Below are 23656 nucleotides of genomic sequence, written 5' to 3' on the forward strand. Positions count from 1 at the left end.
CCCTGCCGACGTCGCCGGCTGGAGCTCACCTGGGAGACTCCGAAGGGAGCGGAGCCGCGGTTCGGCCTCTCCTGGCAACGCTGGAGGCCCAGCGGGAAGGCAGGAGGCGGTGGCGGAGGAGGAGCCGGGCTGAGAGGCAACTGTAGCGACAGCCACCGGAGCCGCCGCCGCCGCCACCTGCACCTGGCGCCCGGCCCACGTCCAGCGCCCGCCGGCCGCCGCTTCCCGCCGCCCGGTCCTGCCCACCCTGCAGGTAAGCCGGGGAGCCGGCGCCCGGCCCGGGGGGTCGCGGGGGGGGGGGGGGTCGGGGCTCCTAGGCAGAGCCGGAGAATGGGGTGGTGGACGGCTGCGGGGGGTCAGGGATGGGGACAGGGGTCCGGTCCCCGTGGCCGGTTGGAGATGGTCTCGAGGGCAGCTTTCAGTTGCCCCCTTGGAAGAGGCCGGAAGGGGCGCCCGAGGCCGGGGGTAGGTGGCGCCCCGGGGTGGCCCTGTCACCCGCGCTGGCCCCTGTCAGTCTCCGGTGGGGAGGCTCCAGGAGAGCCGGACCCGGGCTGAAGTCCTGGTGGCCCGCGCCGGTGCCTGGGAGGGTCGCCGAGTGGGGAGCCGGAGGGGCCGGGCCGGGCGCGCCGAGGCCGAGTTTCCACTCGGGCTAACAGGTTGCCAGCCTCCGCCCGCCCCCGGGCCCGAGGTGGCCAAGCCCGGGACGCGGAAGGGCATGACTTGGCCAGGCAGCCTTCCCCGCCGGACCCCAGACAGTCCGGGGCTGCAAACCGCGGCCGCCCGAGCCATTGAAATGGTTTCCGAGTGGTTTGGAAAGCGCGCTGTGGTCGGGACGCGGACATCCCCCCGCCCCCCCTCCTCCTCTCTCTCTCTCACTCTCTCTCTTTCTCTCTCTCTCTGTTTCGTCTCTACACTTTTCCGGGTGCGCTCCCTAAGCCAGAGCTGCGCCCACTTTCCGGTTTGATCAAAAAAGAGTTATTTCCTTCGTGGCAGGAGGAAACCCAGCTGCCAGTCACCAACCGCACACCCTCTCGTTAAAGGACCTGTTGACTTAACGACCTGTCTATCGCAGCTATGGTTTGCCTGTGGCATATGACTCAAAGGTTCAAAAAAAAAACTTTGTTTCAGGATCCTGCCACGTCTGAACCTGGGTGTGCCAGGCCCAAATTCCTTTCCTGGGTTAATTAGGCTTTTCTGAAGCCTAAGAATTGAGGGTGAAACTGGTGCTCACATTAGACTTTTATTTCCTTCTCCCTCAGACTCATCAAAGCACTTCCTTCTCTTAAAACTCACCAGAAACACTTCACTTCAAACTCATCAAATAACTATTTCTGTTTTTAGGAACCCTATTGAGTTACCAGTTTTTCTGATTTCTAGACAATGTGAAGCTAGCATAAGTTGAGAGAGAAGTTATACTACATAATGGGAATATTAAAGTCAAATCCTATTGTAAAAAAAATCAGAAGGTGCTGTACTTTAATTTGAGAATTTCTGGTTTGGGGGAAATCTGTTACTGCTTTTACTGTACAAATTTTTCTTCGAGTTTGTGGCTGAAATGCATGAGGTTTAAGTCATAACCTACAATTAGATTTCTTTAAATTTAACTTTTAATATTTGAAGTTTAGTGTACATATGTATTAAACTTTCTGTACAGTTGAGTAGCAAGCATCTTTCTTTTTATATTGCTTTAAACAGCATTTTTACATAGAAATTTCTAATAATAAATGGCAATTCCACTACCTATGTTTGTTTTAGTTCTATCTTTGCTAATTAAATATACATATATATATATATATTTAAATTGCACATTTAACATAAACTCCCCTAGGCAACACATAGTGTTAAAAAAAAAAAAAGCAGTGCAATTAAAAGCTAAAACAACACAGCATGAAAGGACATAACTGGATATTTTTCAACCATTACTTTTTGCTTTTCTCAAAAGAGCCTTGCCTGCCCGCTTAATCTTGTCTTCATACAGAGAAATAAATGTGCTAAATACTGTTTAAAAATTAGAGGTAGATGTTGCTCCCTGAATTTACTAGTAGAGCATTAATTTAATCCTCATTGATTATTGGGCCAGATGCTATTAGAGAATCTTTACTTTTAACTCCAGGGAGAAATGCAACATGTTTGCATTAGCTATGGTAACAGTGTGCCTCAGTTCAACTATTTGTAAAATTGGAAAAATAATGCTTCCTTAGATTGAGATAATGAAGCCATAAAACAAATCAGGAATATCCTCTAGTCTTAACATTCTCAGGATCTCTTTCTCATTTGGAGATCCAGTCAATCCATCCAGTTTATGGAAAACTGAAGCCTAGAGCGGTAGTTTAATTTCCGTTCTACCCGCAAGTTAGTGGTAGGCATGGTGTTGTTATTCCAGTGGCTTGACTCAAAGCTCACGTTATCTTCGCTTTTTACGAAGGGGCTGGGCCGGGTGCGAGGAGGCTGAGTTTCCACTCGGGCTAACAGGTTGCCAGTCTCTGCCCGCACACACACTCCTGAGGTGGCCAAGCCCGGGATTCAGAAGGGCATGACTTGGCCAGGCAGCTTTCTCAGTCGGACCCCAGACAGTCCTGAGCTGGAAAGGGCCCAGGCTCTCACTTATCATTAGATGTTTGTCCTTTTGTCTCTCAGATGGTTTGTAAGGTCTTTGTAACTGACAGAGTAGTCCATTGCTCTATGTCCAGCTCTGGTTTACCCAAATTTCTACTTGTCCAGGTGACATTTGACTGCAGGGAGACTGAGGCCATCATTCTTTCCCTCTTACTGTGAATCACATGTGTATCAAAGATGCCATGTGGATTGAGATTTTAAACCCTTTCTTGGTTTTTCAGAGCCACAGTTAATTTTTTGAGTCAACATGGACAACAAACTTCAGTCCTCTGATCTTTTATTGTATTGGCTTAGGATATATTTTTTGAGGCAGCTACCCAGGGTCTTTCCTCTACTTGCAACACTCAAGATTTTTGGTTGGCGAGTCTACTTCCTCAACACCAATATTTTTTAAACGTTTTTTGGACTGTGATCCTCAGTAAGAGTCACATTCTGTGCCTCAATGCACTACACTTGATTGTGTGTGTGTATATACTGTAAATGAAACAAGATTCTCAAAACAATACTTAACCTTACAACATGGATGTTCTCTTATTTTATTTTTAAGATGTTGGTCTCAACACACTGGATTGATTTTATGACCACAAATGGCTGGAACCAATAATGAAAATGATGGTATCCCATATTGAATTTAAATTTTTTAAGGCTGATTTTTCTACCAGCTTACTGACTCTGTCTCTATCTCTGTCTCCCCCTCCCTCCTTATTTCTCTCCCTCTCCCCTACATACTTGCAAGAAAAAAAAATCAAACTGTACTATATATATATACTAGAGGCCCAGTGCATGATTGAATCATGCACATGTAGGGTCCCCTACACGCTTTTGCTTTTCGCGGTGGAGCTGGGTGCCTGTCCGCTGGTGCCAGAGCAGACAGGCATCCAGTTCCCCCACTTTTGATGGTTCGCGGCCGCTGAGGGGGGCTACCCTGCTGTTGAGACTCCCGCCCCCTACGCCTCTCAACGGCCGCTGAGGGGGGCTGCCGCGGACACCTGGCTACCCTGCCGTTGAGAGGCGCAACTGGGTGTCCGCGGCAGGCCCCCTCAGCGGCCGCGGATCTGGCTGTTGAGAGGCGCAGGGGGCGGGAGTCCCGCCCCCTGCGCCTCTCAACAGCAGGGTAGCCCCCCTCAGTGGCAGCTGATCCGTGCCTCTCAATGGCCGGATAGGCCACCCTGAGTCCCACCCCCCAGCCTCCCACCGCCCAATCGTGGGTGTAGTGGAGTGATGGTAATTTACATGTTACTCTATTATTAGGTAGGAGATATATATATATATATATATATATATATATATATATATATATATGTATATGTGTATATATATGTATATTTCAGAGAGGGAGATAGAAACATCAATGATGAGAGAGAATCATTCATCAGCCTCCTGCATGCACCCTACTGGGGATAGAGCCTGTAACCCAGGTATGTGCCCTGTCTAGGAATTGAACCATGACCTCCTGAACCATGAGCCACACTGGCTGGGCTCAAACTGTTCTTTTTAATATAGAAAATTATAATGTAATCTTTATTAAATATTCATTGAAAGGTTTGAGATTCTAAAACCTGGAGCTAGACTAAATCAAACATTGAGAACTGCATAAAACCTCATTGTACATTATTGTATTTTAAATGGATTACTTTGATAGGATTTAAAAAATTATTTATTGTTTTGAGAGAGAGGAAGGGATAGAGAGACTTATGGCTCCACTTAATTATGTATTCATTAGGTGATTCTTATATGTGACCTGACCAGGGATCAAACCTGCAACTTTGGCATATCAGGATAATGCTCTAACCAGTTGAGCTACCTGTCCAGAGCCACCCTAGTGGGACTTTGATGGTAATAGTTATCAACTGAAAAATTGAGAGATACAAATAATTGTGTCCAGTTCCATTCTAAATTTTATGGCCAAGTTATAGTTCTGGGTGGAGTCTGAAAAAAATTATTAGAGTAAACATAGGACAGCTAATCTTTTAATATTTTTCTTGTACTATAAAACAGTTATGAGACAATTTGTAGGGTCTATAATCCTTTCTTCTAAAAAAGATGAGAGAGTGAGAGATTAGATTAGATCCCTTAATGACCTGTAAGGATACAGGCTTGGAAGTTCAGATAGAAGCTTTTAATTTTAACCTGCCTTCACATTCCGGATAGAAGGAATAGTTCCTCTAAAGAAATTATTAGTGTATTTAATATTTTGGAAATGATCAGTGCCCAAATCATCTCCAGACACATTCAGTTCTCTGGTCCATAGTGTAAAAATGAATTTGGTGTGACAGATCTTGTATGGGTATAAAATGTGATTGAGAAGGAAATATTTTCAGTTTCTTATCTAATTATGCATCTATTTCATATAAGAATAATTAGTTTTATATAATTTTAACACAGTTAATGTACTGCCAATAGCAACATTGAATCCAAATCAGTGCCAGCCATGGCAAGAGGCCAAAGAGCATTAACTTATGTCAAAGCAAAGACAAGTAGGACTCTGAATTCTAGGTCATTGGTGACTATTGACAATTAGATTGTCTTTGAGTCATTCTCTGAGTCGGACTCATATTTTTGGCACTAAAACAGAGAGTTTTTCCCCAAGTACACATTTTCCCTATAATTGTTTCAGTTTCGAACTGTTTGAACTAGTTTGCTCGTGTATCCCGTTGCCTGCTGGACATCTTTAATATTTCATAATGACCTGAGATTACACATGTGAAAATCAGAACCTTCATCCCATATAACAAAACAAACACATTTTAAAAACCACACAACGACAACCTGTTTCACTTCATGTATTCTATTTATAAGTATTAGTACATTTACCATTTCTCTGCAATTCTAAAACCAACATGTCTCTGAAACCCAGATATTTTTTTGGTAACTGTTTGTCAGCAGAACCTGAACTCATTTGCTGTAAAACCTAAGTGAACTGTTAGGAAGCTATTTATGGTCCCTCCTGCTTGGCGGGAAGTGTCTCGCTGCTGAAATAGTACTGAATTTTGATTACATGGTACTGTCCCAGGCCCTGCTGGGGATACACTGTTATATTGGGTATGTGAACCATATCATCCTTCTAACACCCAAAATATTCTCAATTTTAAAACACATTTGGCTCCGTGCTCCCCGCTCCCCCCTGCCCCTTAGAATCCTCTTCCACTTCTACTGCCCTAGTTGAGGGTCTCACTAACGCTTGACTGAAGTACCAAAACCACCTGATATCTCAGAGCTACCTGATATCACAAAGGATGTTCAAATCCATCCTCAGCAGAACCCCTAAGATGATGATCTCTTGAAAGATGGAAACTGGAACACTTTCTGTAGCTTCCAGGATAGAACCTGCAGCCCCTAAAATGGTCCCACCCAGGATCTGACCATTGTTTACTCTGCAAACCAACTTTTGCATTCCACCAACAGATTTCACATTTGTGCTTTTGTTTGTTACTCCCCACTGCTGAGAATGTCTTCCATATGACCTACCTCTATAACTTACTGGTTCTTAAGGCTCAACTGAGGTCTTGCCTTATTTAGGAAACTGCACCCACCCATACCTCCATACACATCTGAGCCAGGTGATATGTCCTATGGATACTACCATAAAATGTGCTTTACATATGTGATATCATATAGTCTGCTTTTGCACCTGTCTGTGTTTACACACCCACCCACCACCTACCCAAACCCCCTTTTGGTTTATTTAAAAAGCATTTAAAATCTTTCTTTCCTCTAATCCTGCTGTGGAGTAAAACGTTGGAGTAAAAGTAGCCCAAGGAGGCAGGATATTGCTCTTTATATGGCAGAGACCACAGGAACTGGGGAGTAGGGAACTTGTTGCACCATACTTAATTAGACTATTTAATTTGGGTTGCTGTTATTTCCATCTCATTTATTTGAATTCCATGTTATTTTTGTGCCTTTTGGTTCTGTTCCAAGATCTGGGTTTTACCATTTAGAAATGAAAAATTAACTTTGTGATCGAACTGTCTTGCAGCTTTTGTTTATCAATATTCTACAACTGAGTACATTACTAATTGTGACGAGTTTGTGGGGGGGTGGGCCGCTTTTACTTAAGGAATATAATGTAATTAGACTAGAATAAAACAAGAAAGGCATAAGATTCCTAGGAGTCTTCCGTCTCCAAATTCTGTCAGTTTTATCTATTGAATAAGTATTTCTCAAATTCATCTACTTTCCTCCATTCCTATCACTACTATCATCTCTTGCCTGAAGGTTTGCAATGGCCTTCCTACTAGACTGTCTGGATGTTTTCTGGTTGGGTCCCACACTGCACCCATCGTGATCTTTTCAGAACATTTGGTCTCTGCCAAAAAGCCCTTCATTGCCTTAGGTCTTAGGAGAATGCAATAGCATGGCCTAAGGGCCTGACATGAAATAGCTCCTGCCCACCACACACTTCTCTCATGATAGTTCTTTGCTCAGGCTCTGCTAACCTTTTTTTTATTCCCATGGTCCTCTTGCCTCTAGGTCTTTGCAAGTGCCATCCCCCCTGCCTTGAATTCTCTTCCCTCCTCTTTTGCCCTATAGCTAAAACCCATCTTTCAGCACTAACTGTAACTGCAGTTTTTCACTAGCGCGCCCCCCACCCCAACTATGGGTTAGAATAGTGATTTTCAGCTGCAAGGATTTTTTTTAAAGTATGCAGTATCTGACTATTTTCCCTGATTGTCAAATGAAAAAATGACAACAGCCAACACAACAATAGGTGACTGGTGTGAATGAATAAAAATTGTACTTTTTTTTTTGTCAGATTAGCAAAAAATATATTTTGTGCTGTGCTGCAGAATTTTAGTGATTAGTTTATTTGTGCCATGAGATGAAAAAGGTGGAAAATCACTGGGTTAGAATGAAGACTATACCCTAAAGAAATAAAGTCCTACTTAGTAACTGGGAGTATTAAGTCTAAAAAAAAATTAAAATCTCTTCACAAAGGAAGCAGACTTTAATATGTGGCTCATATTTTAAAAATTAGATTTAGTTACTAATATCTTTATATTTTTATCAATTAACACTAATATTTATTGTCACAGTAAGTAACAGTCCTTATTTACTGTTGAGCACTTATATGCCAGGTATATTTTAAGCAACTTACATGAATTAATCACTTAGTCTTCAGAGCAACCCTATAAGGCACATACTATTTCCCTATTTTAGAGAGAGGAAAATAGAGAAATGAAATAATTTGCTTCTATTACAAAGTTGGTCAAATGTCAGAGCCAATATTAAAATCTAAGCAATCTGATTCTGTACTTGTATCCTACTGATATGTAAATAAAATTAAATAGGATTATTAAAAGGCTTATAATACCCACAGCAACAAAAATCCCGTCAATGCTCATCTTCCCTAGTCTTGCTGACTAAAGGCAACCACTTTGACACTTTGAGATGGGTTTCTTACAGTATTTACCTTTTGAAATAATATGCTCATACTACTATTTCTTAACTTATCAATATTTGACATTATAGTAGATAACGTCATTTTTGTAGATAAATATTTAGCTCTTTCACACACATACCCCCTGCCAATATGATTCTCACATTCTTTCTTTTAGTATGCATTTTATATTTATTATGGTATAAATATTGTTCACTGCTGAGCTATGCAGGTGTATTAGGAGTATGGTTCCTTTCTTGTAGATATTATTTTTATCCTGGAATTAATAATTAGCTAATTTAAGAAAAATGAATGCTTTGGTTTTCCATATGTCAATTTTTATTTCTATACTCCAACATCTCAGTATGATTTTTCCACAAAGTTGAATCTATCAGGTATGTTGGTCTCTTGCTGGAGCCGTCTGTCCTCTTGTTCCGATTGTACTGTTGCTTCCTAGGCTTATTCTATAGCTGTCGTTTGGGATTTCTCTTTGCTGACACTTCCTTTGGAGTCTCTGTTTCTTAGATACTATGGCTTTTGTTGTTTATTTACTCCCTCGTTTGGATGGAACATATTCCCCAGTAGCTTTCTGAGAAATGCTGAATGGAATTAATAAATTTGAGATAGTGCCTGTCAAAAAATCTTCATGTTACCTTTACATTTTCTTTTCTGATTGATTAATTTATTACTATTTTTTAAAGTAGTTACTCTGGTCACCTGATTCAAAGTTTTTTTAAAAAGTAAGGAAGGGTATATTTCTTTCCAACTGCCCTCGTATACCCATTCTCTCTCTGGAGGCAACCAATGCTATCTTTTAAAATATAAAAACAATATGCATATATTTTCTCTCTTTTTAAAAAGCAAATAAATTTTGCTTTTTTCCTAATTTAACTTATTTTGGAGATAACTTATCAGCATATAAAAATAGCTTCTTGGTTTTTATCTTAGCACAAGAGGCCCAGTGCATGAAATTCATGCATGGGAGGGGGGGATGTCCATCAGCCTGGCCTGCACCCTCTCCAATCTGGGACCCCTTGGGACATCCCTCTCATAATCCAGGACTGCTGGCTCCTAACTTCTACCCTGCCTGCCTGATTGACGCCTAACTGCTCCCCTGACAGCCCAATTGCCCCCAACTGCCCTCCCCTGCCAGCCTGGTCACTCCCAACTGCCCTCCCCTGCTGGCCTGGTCGCCCCTAACTGCCCTCTCCTGTAGGCCAGGTCGTTCCAGCTGGCCTCCCCTATAGGCCTGGTTGCCCCCAACTGCCCTCCCCTGCTGGCCTGGTTGCACCCAACCTCCCTCCCCTGCCGGCCTGGTCACCCCTAACTGCCCTCCCATGCCAGCCATCTTGTGGTGGCCATTTTGTGACTACGTGAGGGCAGCCATCTTGTGATGGCCATCTTATGATGTTGTGTGGGGGCGTGACACCACCTATGCTATTATATAGGATAATATTCCACCATATCATAACTTATTTATTAAGTTCCATATTGTTAGAGTGGTAGGTTGTTTCAACCTTTTGTTATTAAAACAATGTTTTAATGTGTAAGTTTACAGGTCGTCATTTCACTTGTGTACAAGCATATTGGTGGGGTAAATCTCTAGAAGTTATTCTCACACCTGATACATTGATGGGGAATTGAGACCTTTCAAATTGATGATTTCTAGTCAAATGGGATAAGGGTAAAAGAATAAAAAACACACACCCAATAGTCAATACCTGATGGCGCAGTGGGCCCTTCTGGAGGACAAGTAATAGCGCAGAGAGGGTTTCTAATGCAAATTGTTTTCATTGAGCTTTTTGGCCATGACCTTTGTTTTTTCAGATATGGCTCATCTTTTTGAACTGGATAACGCTTGTTTCTATTGTTAACTTCAGTTTCCTTCTTATAGTCTTTGCCCTCTATCATCACCTTCTTTACTGTTCATGGCCTCCTGTCCATCATTTTACCTCTGGGTCTTCCTCTGCAAATAATCCAGAACAGAGAGCATTCCATTATCTGGTCTTTTCGACAAGTCAAAAACCCATTCTTAACACATTTTGCAGTTTAACCACCTTCTCAGCCTCCAATTGATTCATTTGCTGAGTTCAGCTAACTCTACCCCCTAAATCTCTTCCCAAGCTCCCACACCCCTTCCAGTCATCTCTTGCCTGGATTATTCTTAATAGTCTCCTAACTGCCTCTAGACTCCTTTCTCTTCCCCCATCCCCCTAATCCATATTCAGCAAAGCTTCAAGAATAATCTTTCCAAATTTCTGTTCTTATTAGGTCATTACTCTACTTAAACTCCATCTAGGCCTCTCCCCTTTGCCTAAAGAATTAGGTACAAATCCCATACAATTAGGTACCCCGCCTTTTTTTCTTTTGTACCTACTACAATTCCTGTCTTATAATAGAGTTGTAATACATATTGGTGAAAACAACTAAACAACTAAAGTAGGTTTCCCTATACTTTAGTGTTTTACCCCCTCCCCTTTTTTTTATGTGGAGCCTGGCATTAAGCATATGTCTCATAGATCTCACTTTGTGTTAATTGTCTATGTATGGTCCTGAGGAAAATTACTTACGGTCAGCTTTTGGAAGAAGAATGTAAGTTTAGGCTAACACTGTTTTATTTCCAACTGAAACATATATTAAAAGGGTATTTTCATACTTTCACCATCAGGAGTGGGTTATTTGAGATGGTAATTGTATAAGTGGAGTGATATTGTGTGCTTCACATTAGGCACATATATAGCCTAATTGTAAAGACAGACATTGCTTTTACGAACAGTGTTTGTGGAGAATTAATTTTTTTCTTTCACATCTGAGGATGTAGCAGCTAACAGAGAAAGGAAGGGGTAAGTATAGGTAACTATATCAATGTTGATGTTGAAGTCTTTTTGAATTTCTAGACTGGGGGTTGGCAAACTGCACCCTTGGGCCCCTGGTTTTGTAAACACAAACACAATTTTATTGGAACCAGCTATGTCCATTCATTTATGTATTGTCTATGGCAACTTTGGCATCAGAAAAATTGACCTGAGTAGTTGCAAAAGGGCCCACAAAGAAAAAAACTCCACTATTTAGCCCTTTACAGAAAGTTTGGGGACACCTGTTCTGGAGGAAATGGAAGTTGAGAGGTGGAGGATAAATGAGTTGTGGATAAACCTGTAGGTAGGTGAGAGGAAAGTGATAGCTATTGATCAAGCAGTCTTAACTCTCTTGCTTCCCCACTCACCTATCCTTAGTATTTTGGGACCTCAAAGGAAGAATGAAGGGTCAGAAATTATTTTACTACTTGGGAGTGCTTGGACTCCTTCATAAACATCTGACTAGATTTATTGTGTGCACACCCACTTCCAACTATATTCCATGACAACACCTAGTAGACACTCCCTTCACTAAGGTATTGAGAAAAGCAGTGAGGGGAGCCCCCGCATTGGTGCAAAAGAAATCTGTGATTGCTCTCCTTTGTAGGCCATTGAGATTGGCTCCCTGATTTCAGCGGAGATGATGGGATCCCATGGGAGCAGGAACCAAGTGACAGCACTTAAGCACCAGGGACAAAGTAGGTACATATGCAATAACTAGAAGCCCGGTGCACGAAATTTGTGCATGGGGAGGAATGCGGGGAAGGTGTCCCTCAGCCTAGCCTGCACCCTCTCCAATCTGGAACCCCTTGAGGGCAGTCAGACATCCCTCTCACAATCCAGGACTGCTGGCTCCCAACTGCTCGCTTGCCTGCCTGCCCGGTTGCCCCTAACCACTTCTATCTCCCAGCCTGATCACCCTTAACCACTCCCCTGCCCCAACTGCCCTCCTCTGCTTGCCTGGTCACCCCGAATTCCCCTCCCTTGCCAGCCTGGTTGCCCCTAACTGCCCTCCCCTGCCAGCCTGGTCACCCCAACTTCCCTCCCCTGCAGGCCTGGTCATTCCCAACTTCCCTCCCCTGCAGACCTGGTCCCTCCCAACTGCCCTCCCCTTCAGGCCTGGTCACCCTCCCCCCCAACTGCCCTCCCCTGCCTGCCTGGTCACCCCCAACTGCCCTCTCCTGCAGGCCTGGTCACCCCCAACTGCCCTCCCCTGCAGTCCTGGTCTCCCCAACTGCCCTCCCTTGCTGGCCTGGTCCCTCCCAACTGCCCTCCCCTGCTGGCCTGATCACCCACAACTGCCCCCTGCTGGCCATCTTGTGGTGGCCATCTTGTGTCCACATGGGGTGGTCATCTTTGACCACATGGGGGTGGCCATCTTGTGTCTTGGAGTGATGGTCAATTTGCACATTACCTCTTTATTATATAGGATGGAAAGCAGAGACATAGATGTAATCAAGGCATTGGCTCACAAATGGTTTTGGTAGATAAGGTAATGTCTTTGGCAGACTTCTAGTGATAACTAATGAATGAAATAGATGGGCAGAATTACAGTATCACTTTGTGTATAGAACAGGAAAACTCTAGGTCTGCTAGCAAAAATGTTGATTTTAGTTGATGCAGTTGAGAGTCACAACCTCTCCCCCAGTTGCCAAACCTAAGTCAATTCACAGGCCCAGATCCCTTTCTCTGAGCTGGGGTCCTGTTCCCCTTGAGGAAGAGTGCTGCACCACTGCCCCAAGCATACACCACCAGTCTTCCTCCAAGTCTTCCCCAAAGGAACCTGTAGCCATTTATGAGAGAGATTGTGCTTTGGGAAAAAGGAAATACTCAAACTTTTCATACTATTTCCTGGGGACACAAAATACCATTGTGTTCTATCAGTAAAAATGGGAGGTTACAGTGGTCAGATTGGAGTCTTAGCTCAAGCCTGACTCTCAGTGGGTCCAGGTGAATCTTTGTTTTGTGTCTAAATCATGGATTCAGGACCATTGTGATAGGGGAGCTAAGACGTTAGAACTTCTCAGAATACCATATCTCACCCTAGCTGGTTTGGCTCAGTAGATAGAGTGTTGGCCTGTGGACTGAAGGGTCCCAGGTTTGATTCTGGTCAAGGGCCCATGCCCAGGTTGCAGGCTCAATCCCCAGTAGGGGGCCTGCAGGAGGTGGCCGATCAGTGATTCTTTCTCATCATTGATGTTTCTATCTCTCTTTCCCTCTCCCTTCCTCTCTAAAATCAATAAAAAATATATATATTTTTTAAAAAGGGATAATGCCATATCCCTGAGGGAATGGTTGAGATTAATGCCACCATCAAAGATTTGAAATAAGACTTGTGATATCTATCATATCTCCATTTAACTCACTTATTTGGCCTGTGCAGAAGACAGATCTTAGAGAGTGACTAGACTGTTGTAAACTTAAACATTGGCTGATTCCAAGTGAGCTGAGTCAGATATAGTATCTTTACTTGATCAAATCAACACAGACCCTGGCATTTGCTCTGCAGCTATTGACTTGGTTAATTGCTTTTTCTTCATACCAATTTACAAAGACCACCGAAAGCAATTTGCTTTTATCTAGCAGGGCCAAAGTGTATCTTCACAGTCTTGCCCCATGGCCAGGCCAGTTCTCCTGTATTAGAAATATTTATCTTTGCGACATTCCACAAAACATCACATTGGTCCACTATATTGGTGACATTATTATGTTGATTATATCTGAGGAGCAGAAAGAAGCAAATACTTCAGATGTTTTAATCAAGTCTATGAGAATCATAGGGCAATAATTTATTCTCACAATAATTCAGGGGCACTTCAGTAACATTTCTGGGCATTCATTGGTTACTGTGCTGAATAAGCCTTTTTGTATTTTGGAGGCAACATATACACATTTTAACATGCTATCTTAACCTGTCTACAGAGTAACCCTTAAGACTGCTACTTTTTTCTATTCTTTTTGTTGTTGTTGTTGTTAATCTTCCACCTGAGGATGTTTTTCCCATAGCTTTTTCAGAGACAGTGAAAGGGAGGGAGGGAAGAGGAGAGAGAGGGAAACATCAATGTGAGAGAGACACATCTGGATATACCCGGATGGGGGTGGGGGGAGTGGGAAGTGAACCTGCAACCCAGGTACATGCTGTTGACCAGGAATTGAACCTGCAACCCTTCGGTGTGTGGGCCGATGTTCTAACCATTGGGAACACCAGCTAGGGCAAGACTGCTAGAATTTAATGATGATGAGTGCAAGAAAAGGCTATAGAGGAAGTCCAGGATACAGTGCACACTGTGCTACCACTTTGCTTTATAACTAAGCAGATCCAATGATTCTCTAAATGTCTGTAGCAAATAGGGATGCTGCATAGAACCTCTGGCAAGAACAAAGAGCAGAATCACAGTGCAGATCTCTGGGATTTTGAAATAAAACTATGACTCCTTCAGATGACTATTCACCTGGGCTGCCCATCATTAACTGGGTGTTGTCTGACGTACCTAGCCATAAGGCTGGGCATGCATAGCAGCAATCTATCATCGAGTGGAAATGGTTATGTAAGGGAGAGAGCTTGGGCAGTTCTGTGAAGTACAACTTGCATGACCAGTGTCTCAGACATCTTTAATAACAACTCCTGTTGTGTGACCTCTCCTTTAACCCATGCCTTTGGCCTCTTGGGGATATCCTTAGTTTAGTTGATGGAAGAAGAAAAACCTCAATTCTGGTTTATAGTCAGGCTTGTACCACCCCAGCTACAGCACTACAGCCCCACCCTGAGTGTGAAAGAGTGGAGAAGGAAAATCCTCCCAGTAGGCAGAATTTTGAACAGTAGATATGGTTGTACACTATGTCTGAAATGAGAGATGGCTAAAAGTACAGAAGTAATGGTCCATGGGCAGTTGCTAATGGTTTGACTGTATGATCAGGGATTTGGAAGGAGGAGTAGAAGATTGATAACAAGGAAATTTGAGGAAGAGGTTTGAGGATTGACCTTTCAAAAAGGGGGAGAAGCCCTAGCCAGTTTGGCTCAGTGGATAGAGCATTGGCCTGTGGACTGAAGGGTTTCAGATTCGATTCTGGCCAAGGGCACATGCCCGGGTTGTGGGCTCAATCCCCAGTACGGGGTGTGTAGGAGGCAGCTGATCAATGATTCTCTCTCATCATTGATACTTCTTTTTTTTTTTTAAATATATTTTATTGATTTTTTTACAGAGAGGAAGGGAGAGGGATAGAGAGCTAGAAACATCGATGAGAGAGAAACATCGATCAGTTGCTTCCTGCACACCCCCTACTGGGGATGTGCCCACAACCAAGGTACATGCCCTTGACCGGAATCGAACCTGGGACCCTTCAGTCTGCAGGCCGACGCTCTATCCGCTGAGCCAAACCGGTTAGGGCTCATCATTGATACTTCTATCTCTCCCTCTTCCTTCCTCTCTGAAATCAATAAAGAAATATATTTAAAAATAAGAGGAGAAATTGGTCCCATCTGAATGCCCACCATAAGACATGTAGTGGACAAAATGACACACTGTGGATGTCAGTCAGCCTCTTTCCCCAGCTACTCCAGAGCTTGTGCAGTGGGCCCATAAACATGGCCATGGTGGTGGGAGGGGAGGCTATGTATACATAGGCTAAGCTATATGGACTTCCTCTTTCTACAGGTGACCTGGCTAGCACTACTGCCAAGTTCCTAATCTGCAGACACCAACACTGAGTGCCTAGGGGTACCAGCCAGCCACTGGGGCAGGTTGGTTATATTTGATTTCTTACATCATTGAGCAAGCAGAGATTTGTCCTCATTAGAATAAGTAAATATTCCGGATATGGATTTGCCCTTTCTGCCAGCTTCAACATCTAAGGACTCATAGAATGCCTGAGGCCAGGGTAAATACAGAATGGGTAGTGGAAGAAGGAAGCCATAGATACCAATTATGGTTTCATGGCCAATTAGATAAATGAGAATTGTAGTAGCTTTGCACATTTTCCCTTTGCTTTATGTGTGTGTGTGTGTGTGTGTGTGTTTCTTTTTACATGCTAACAATTTTCTTAACTCCTTCCCCTTTTCTTTTAAAAATATATTACATAGGTGTTAGAGATTAAATTTTCAACTTAGCCTTTAGGTAACAGAATATGCAGTGGGACTGTCATAGAATTTGAGAAGTAATTCACATAGTCACAGCAATGGCTACATTGGCAGTAAGCACTCTGCGTCTTTTCATTTTGAGGTATCCTCTTCACTGTAAGAAGGACGCTTCATCTTATTTGGTGGAATGTAGAACTGTTTTGTTATTGTACAGGAGTTCAAGTATTTGGGGAAGTGTGCATATGGAGGCTGAGTAGTCACAAGGGTGAACAATGCTGTTCAGTTTATTGTTTCTGAACTCCAAATTTATTCTAGTTGCCACTTTGTACTAACGGAGCTGTCTGCCACAGTGGTGGGAGGGGGCTTTTCTTCTTGGTTTCAGAGTGGCTCACTGGTGAGACTCTTGCTGGCATATCTTCTTCTCTACTATTCAGCCACCAGTGTTCTCCAGTCTAAGTAATTGCGTTCTCTAGAGTCGACATCTGCCTGCTTCTGCACTTTCTCCAGAGCTTGACTTGGGCAGCAGTGATGTTATATCCTGGGGCCAGAGACACCATGGACCTATTCTCTAGCCAGGTCACTGTTCCCCATACTCTTTCTCTCTCTCTCTTTTTAAAATATATTTTGTTATTGATTTCAAAGAGGAAGGGAGAAGGAGAGAGAGATAGAAACATCAGTGATGAGAGAGAATCATTGATTGGCTGCCTCCTGCACTCCCCCTACTGGGGACTGAGCCCACAACCCAGGCATGTGCCCTTGACTGGAATCGAATTCAGGACCCTTCAGTCTGAAGGGCGATGCTCTATCCCAGTGGTCGGCAAACTGCGGCTCACGAGCCACATGCGGCTCTTTGGCCCCTTGAGTGTGGCTCTTCCACAAAATACCACGGCCTGGGTGAGTCTATTTTGAAGAAGTGGCATTAGAAGAAGTTTAAGTTTAAAAAATTTGGCTCTCAAAAGAAATTTCAATCATTGTACTGTTGATATTTGGCTCTGTTGACTAATGAGTTTGCCGACCACTGCTCTATCCTCTCAGTAGGGCCCCCATATTGGTGTCTAGGGAGCTGGCTGCTCAGCTTTTATCCCAGGTGCCAGCCTGGAGCTATGTTGGCCCAAGATGCATATGCAAGTGCACTAGACTCGCAGAGGACAGCTTCTCAACTCCAGGTTCCACCAGTAGCTAGCAGTTTTCCTCAGCACCACCTAGCAAGTCCTAGGATTTGACAACTCCCTGTGAAGGGCTCCTTCCAAGACTTGCAAGTCTCACCAAGTGAGGCACCTCAGTGACTTTTCCACTGTCAGGGAACCAACACCATGCCTTCTCTGTAGAGATCGCTAGATCTCCGCCCTGGAGAGGGGAAAGCTCTTCCTTGGGCCCTCATCTCTGCCTTAGGGGTAGTGGTTGACCCTTACATCCAGTACTCCTGTATTCTTTAGAATTTCTTTAACTCTCATAGCCAATTCCATTCCTCTAACCCTTAATTAATAATATATTAAACTTTCCTTGCTCAAATCACTATGCAATTTCTGTGTCCTTACTAATCTAAAAGCCATCAACTATGCTTGCAATATAACTAGTTAGATGGACAAATCTTTTTTAAAATGCAGTGCTTCTGCCTGGGGGAAATATTAATTAAGTGAATAGTCTGTGGAACCACTCCAATCACACCTCAAAATTCCTCTACTCTCTAATATGTCATAAGTAATCAATATATATATTTCCTATGTTATGTGAAATTCATTCACAGGTACAGAGGTAGCAGGAGAGAGAGTATGTGAGCTCCCCTTCTAACCCCTAGCCCCACCCTCCATGGTTAGTGTAACTCCATAATTCCTTTCTTGCACCAAACTGTAGAATTGACTGGTCCGCAAATCAAGATCTGTCTTCGACCTTTCACCTTCAAAGATGTTTATCTGACCAGGTGTAGCAGTGGATGTCTCACCATGCCCTTCTGTTTAATAAAACCCGTGCCTCATAATTGATGGAGGTCAAACTCTGTGACTAGGCTTTTTGTCTCATAATCTGAAGAAACCTTTGTTCAAAAAATCATCCTATTTTATGACAAGTATGTACCTTAGTTGTCTGCTGGTGGCATTTTCCAGCCACCTGGAGCAACTCTGCTTTGTCTTTAGCAGGGGATCTTTGAGGTATGTCTGCCGCTGCCTCCTGTGAGATAGCAAGTGGCTACCTCAACACAGTTTGCTTTGCATCATTGTTTGTCCCTTGTCGTACATCCATAGATCACTTCATGCTCAGAAGAATTGCTGGCAAGAACGTGAATGAACATGGATTTAAACATAATCAAAACTAACAAACCGCAGTAGCAAATCACCATGAAAATGGGCTCCACCAAAAAATATAAGCAGAAATCACTTCCTGCCACTTCTCCATTCCCAACATTTCACCAGCAGATAAAATATCTGTCCAAGCATTTAAGGGTTTATTATCAGGGCCAGTTCTTGTTTTTTGTTTTGTTTTCAAATTTAATTTTTTCTAGGTTTAAAAAACTTCCATGATATTCCTTGTTCAGTTAGTGAATCCACATGATAATCTGTGGCAAAGATTTAATGAGTATTAATTTACAGTAGTGTTCTTTTAAAAATTTACCAGCTATGCTAGGGTTTGGGGATGTAATTTTGTAATTTCTTGCTCTGTATGGTTACCTTTAACTTTTTACAGCATGCTTTAACTCAGTATCAAGCAAGTTTCATACACCAATTAGGCATTGTGCCAATTAAAATCAATTGGAACCAGACCTTAAGTCCCTGGAGCTGTAAAGTTTTATTGTCACAAATACAGAAACAAGAAATGGAAAGAATCACTATCCTCTTATTTTATTAAATGGTACCTTCACATGCAGTTATGAAGTGTTCTGCTTTTCACTGCATTAGAAGATTGCTTCAGTTGGAATTTTAAACTAACATTCTTGCAATGTGTGCTTTTCCACCTGGAGGGACAACCACGACTATGAAGATGGATCTTATCTTGATATTTCCCCACCTGTTTGTACTTAAACAGCATCCCCAGGTGCTTCATTGTCACATTAAAGTTTGAGAAGCTATAGTCTAGAATAACTGGAAGCCACAGCTTTGTAGTTAGATTATTTTAATTTGTGAGATTTCAGTTTTTTTTCGGTTGAGATGAAAGCATATTTTTTTTCTTTCTTTTTAAAAATATGTTTTTATTATTTTAAAGAGAGCGGAAGGAAGAGGGGAAGAGAGAGAGAGAAACATCAACATGGCTAGCTGTCTGCTGCATGCCCCCTACTGGGGACTGAGCCAAAACTGGACATGTGCCAAAACTGGACATGTGCCCTGATAGGGAATGGAAACAGCAACCTTTCTGTGGACAGGACAATGCTCAACCAACTGAGCCACATTGGCCAGGGCAAGATGGAAGCATATTTTACCCCTAAGAATAATCCATTGATTTTAACCCAGTCTCATAGACATAAAGTCATGCATATTGTTTTAGCCTTTCAAAGTATCCTTTTGTGGACATTTTTATTGATTATTAATGCCTTTTTGTAAGGCCTACATGTATAGTAGGATATATAGATTAATATTTTTTGAGACCAGAAGGTCTCTGAGTTTTTTTTAATTAAATTTATTGGGGTGACATTGTTTAATATGATCATACAGGTTTCAGGTGTGGTTCTGTGTTTCAAGATCTGTATATTGCACTTTGTGCCCACCACCTAAAGTCAATTTTTTTTTCTACATTTTAGAGTTTTATACGGATTTCTAATTTAGAAAATTTATTTTTTTCTAGGTTTAAAAAACTATTTCATGATATTCCTTTCTCTTTTTCTGTGAGTTGAATCTTTTATAATTAGCAAATGGCCATTTTGGATTGGTATGTGTAAAGGGTTTAGAATACAACGATGACAAACCCTTCATCTGCTAATCACTTCTAATATGTAAATATAACTTATTATATTTGAGTTTGTCGTTATGCTGATTTTATTTTCAAGCCTCAAACTTCTGAGTCCAATTGAAATTTGATTCTAGGTGATATTTGTTTTGTTGTAATGGCTATTTAAACATAGGTCTTCAAATTGTCAAGAAGCATGGTTTAGGAACATGGCATTATTCCCAGGAATAGGAATTAAGAGTTCTGGTTTTGTTTTACTTATGAATTTATTGTGTGTTTTTTGGATTGTTTGTTTTATTGTTCAAAGCCTCAGGTTTTCTATCTTTGTGATTGGAACAAAATATTTTTAAAAATGACTTTACAGCCTCGTAATTTGCAATAAAACTTTAATGCCTCAATTATACCAGCCATTAATTCCCGAAACTCTTTCAGAAACTTTGGGTCATTTTTGCTTTGGATTTTAAATTTTCTCCCCATGTCAAAATAACTTTTACTCAATTTATATCAAGCATTCATTTTGAAAAACCTGATTTTGAAGTATTAGGAATTAATAATGAGGTTATCTTTGGATGGATACATTCCTTTCTGTATCAGGTGCTAATTTTGATTTGCCCAAATTCTTGTGACCTAGAACAGTAATTTTTAAGCCTGGCTGCTCTTTGGAATTAGCTGGAGAGCCTACAATAACAGGCCCTGCTTCTAGAACCAATTAAGTGAAACTCTCTAAAGTAAGGCCTAAGGCAGTGGTCGGCAAACCACGGCTCTCGAGCCACATGCGGCTCTTTGGCCCCTTGAGTGTGGCTCTTCCACAAAATACCACGTGCGGGCGTGCACGTACAGTGCGATTGAAACTTTGTGGCCCATGCGCAGAAGTCGGTTTTCGGCCTGGGCGAGTCTATTTTGAAGAAGTGGCGTTAGAACACTCAAGGGGCCAAAGAGCCGCATGTGGCTCTCGAGCCGCAGTTTGCTGACCACTGGCCTAAGGTACTGCCTATTTAAAGACCTTTCCACTAATGTTTATTCAGAGCTGAGGACTATTGATGGAGATGCTTAATGTTGAGTGTAGTTTTCATTAATGGAAGCCTGGATATTGCACATTAGTAGCAAAGGACAGAAAAGTCATATAAAATCCCTGGAGAACCAATGTTGAAATCTTTACGTGATCAGCAATTGATAAAAGAAGACTGTTCTTTACAGAAATAATCTGAAAAGAACAAAGCATCATGTTCTACTTTAGTAGAACAACTAAAAGGTCTCAGTATCTTAATACCCCTTTTTCAAGATCTACAACCTCATCCTCATCCTTAATCTTTCTTTCCCCAGACATGCTCTTAAAACAGTAAAAAAAAAAAAATAGAAAAAGAAAAGAAAGAAAACCACAAAACTCATATGCTCTGAAAAACTTATCTGAGGTGATATGAGGCTATTTGTACTTTTTTTTTTTTTTTTTTTTACCTAGGTTATTCCCTAATTTCCTGACATCTAGGGTATCAGTTCTTGACTCTTAAAGACCTTTTTTCAGATAACTTTAGTTAAAAGTTCAGGATTTTACATCAGACCTGAGTTTGGACATGGTTGGGAAAAAAGCTACTCTTCCACTTAAAATTACCTTGGCCAAGCTGCTTAATCTATTTGACTGTTATTTTTTGTCAGTAAAACATAACATAACATAAATTTTACAGAACCATTGGAAGACTATATTAGGATTTATTTAGTAAATGTTAAGTATCAGGGACTTAACATTTAACAAAAGTTAACTATTTTTAAAATTATTTCTCATAATTAAATCTTGGTCCTCCTTCTTCTCTTCTCCAATCAACAAACATTAATTGGGTGCCCACTATGTCACCAACAGAGAAAAATAACCATGAGTAAGGGAGACACTCTTCACGTCCTTCATGAGCTTTCCTTCACTCCCGCATTAGAGACATCCTAAACGAAAACCTACTATTTGAGTGACTCCCTTAGATAAACATATTCACACAGTGATAGGATTATTGTCCTATCGATGAAGAACTCCTTTAATTTATAATTTATTCCTAAAAAAATAACTCTTCCAATTACTTCATTAATTCTATTCTTACTAATTCCCCACCCTAGCCACAAATATGATTTCTGGCATAAAATGTTTTAGGAAAAGTATCACTACTGTAGAAGAATCTAGTTTTGTCATCTCCCTCTTCTCTGTGATTTCTCTGGACTCTCCTTGATTCTCTAGTGTGTTAAAACATTCTTAGGAGACTATCTTATTCCCTTTCAGATTTTTAAACCTAGCCTACCCTTGGCTACTGAAATCTGATATCACTAAATAGCACTCCAAAAGGGGATTTTTAGTGCTTCTCTCAGAAACAGAAAGGAGGATGAACGTAGGTTGATTTATATCCATGTCTATTGTCAAGCTGTGGTTAGAGAAAGGTGATCAGGTTGTATTTCATAGGTTGGGGACCATGAAATAACATTTTGCTTATCCCAAATATTTTTCTCATCTTTATCTTTCTGGAAACTCCTAGGTCAGGTTATTGCCCTGTTAGTCTGAAAGCATCTGGATTCTAAGCCTTAGAATCTTGGGGACATAACTACAACTAGTCTATTGTATTCTCTTCCAAGGTTCATTCCTGGGTTTGCACTAAAGCTTGTTGGACCAGGTCTAGTGAAATTTATTTTTAAAGGCCAACTAGCTATCAAACAATTACCATCTCTCAAGGATAAGATGCAGATTGTAAAAAATCTAAATTTACCTGACATGGACACTTTATCTGCTAATCTGTCATTTGTTTTCCTTATTTCCCTGAATCTCCATTTGTTTTCCTTATTTTTCTGTTTTTTTTTTTCCCCTTCAACCCCTTAAATATAGCTATTTCTCTGGCCTCTCTATATCCTATAGGTGAACTCTTCTGTAGTCTGACACTGACTCTCAAATTTTCATCTCTAGCACAGAGCTTTTACCTGATTTTCAGTCCCATATATCTTTTTTGCTTATGGGAACTCACTGGGAAGTCCTACCAGCATATCAAATTTGTCATGTCCAAAATTAAACAAATTATATCCCTAATTCCCATCCCAAATCTATCCTTTCTTTGTTAATATCATCCTTGACTCACATACCTCCCATTCTTCTCTCTCTCTTACCAAGTCCTACTTAATACCACTTACTAGTACTGGACTCTTTTTTTTTTTTAATATATATGTTTTTATTGATTTTAGAGAAAGAGGAAGGGAGAGGGAGAGAGAGAGAGAGGGAAAGAAAAGTATTGATTGGTTGCCTCCCGTATGCGCCCTGACTGGGAATCGAACCCAAAACCATGAGTATGTGGCCTGACCGGGAATTGAACTGACCACCTTTCAATGCATGGGATGATGCCTAACCAACTGAGCCACACTGGCTAGAGTTACTGAACTCTTTTGAATCAGTCTTTTCCATCCCTCCTGATCTCTTAAATTTTTTTTGTTATCTATCGATTTTATTGGCACTTAGGAAACTGGTTGGTCTAAAGCATACATGTGATTATAATCCTTCCTTAAAATATCCAGTTCTTTCTATTCATTTTATTCAGGACAAAATTGGTAGATTCCAAATTATCTTTGTTAACTTGCCTTTAACTGACTCCCTAGCCTCACCTCCTACCATTTCATACCTGTGCCTTCCCTTTTGCTGTACTCAAGACTGACCATGGCTTTTCATGCCTTTGTATCTGCCATTCCCTCTTTCTCCTTTCTCTTGTCCACCTGCCTAAAATTTGCTTATTTTCAAGATCCTGCTCAGCAGTGTCATCTCTGGAAAATTTCCGTCATCACTTCTCCCTACCCTCCACGTTGCTTTTAGTCTCTCGTGATAGCACATGTCATGCTGCTTTC

The 23656-nt window shown here is 41.7% G+C and overlaps 1 protein-coding gene across 1 annotated transcript in view; it reads left to right on the forward strand.

Annotated features, from left to right (window-relative positions):
- Positions 1 to 43: 43 nt before the first annotated feature.
- GALNT3 (polypeptide N-acetylgalactosaminyltransferase 3) overlaps positions 44 to 23656 on the forward strand; it is a 54846-nt gene continuing 31233 nt past the window's right edge. The window contains exon 1 of the mRNA XM_079782444.1: positions 44 to 253. The gene's annotated coding sequence lies outside the window, so the exon portion shown is untranslated. The remainder of the gene's footprint in view (positions 254 to 23656) is intronic.

The sequence above is a fragment of the Cnephaeus nilssonii genome (assembly GCF_951640355.1).
Source record: "Cnephaeus nilssonii genome assembly, chromosome: 10".
Classification (NCBI taxonomy): Eukaryota; Metazoa; Chordata; class Mammalia; order Chiroptera; family Vespertilionidae; genus Cnephaeus; species Cnephaeus nilssonii.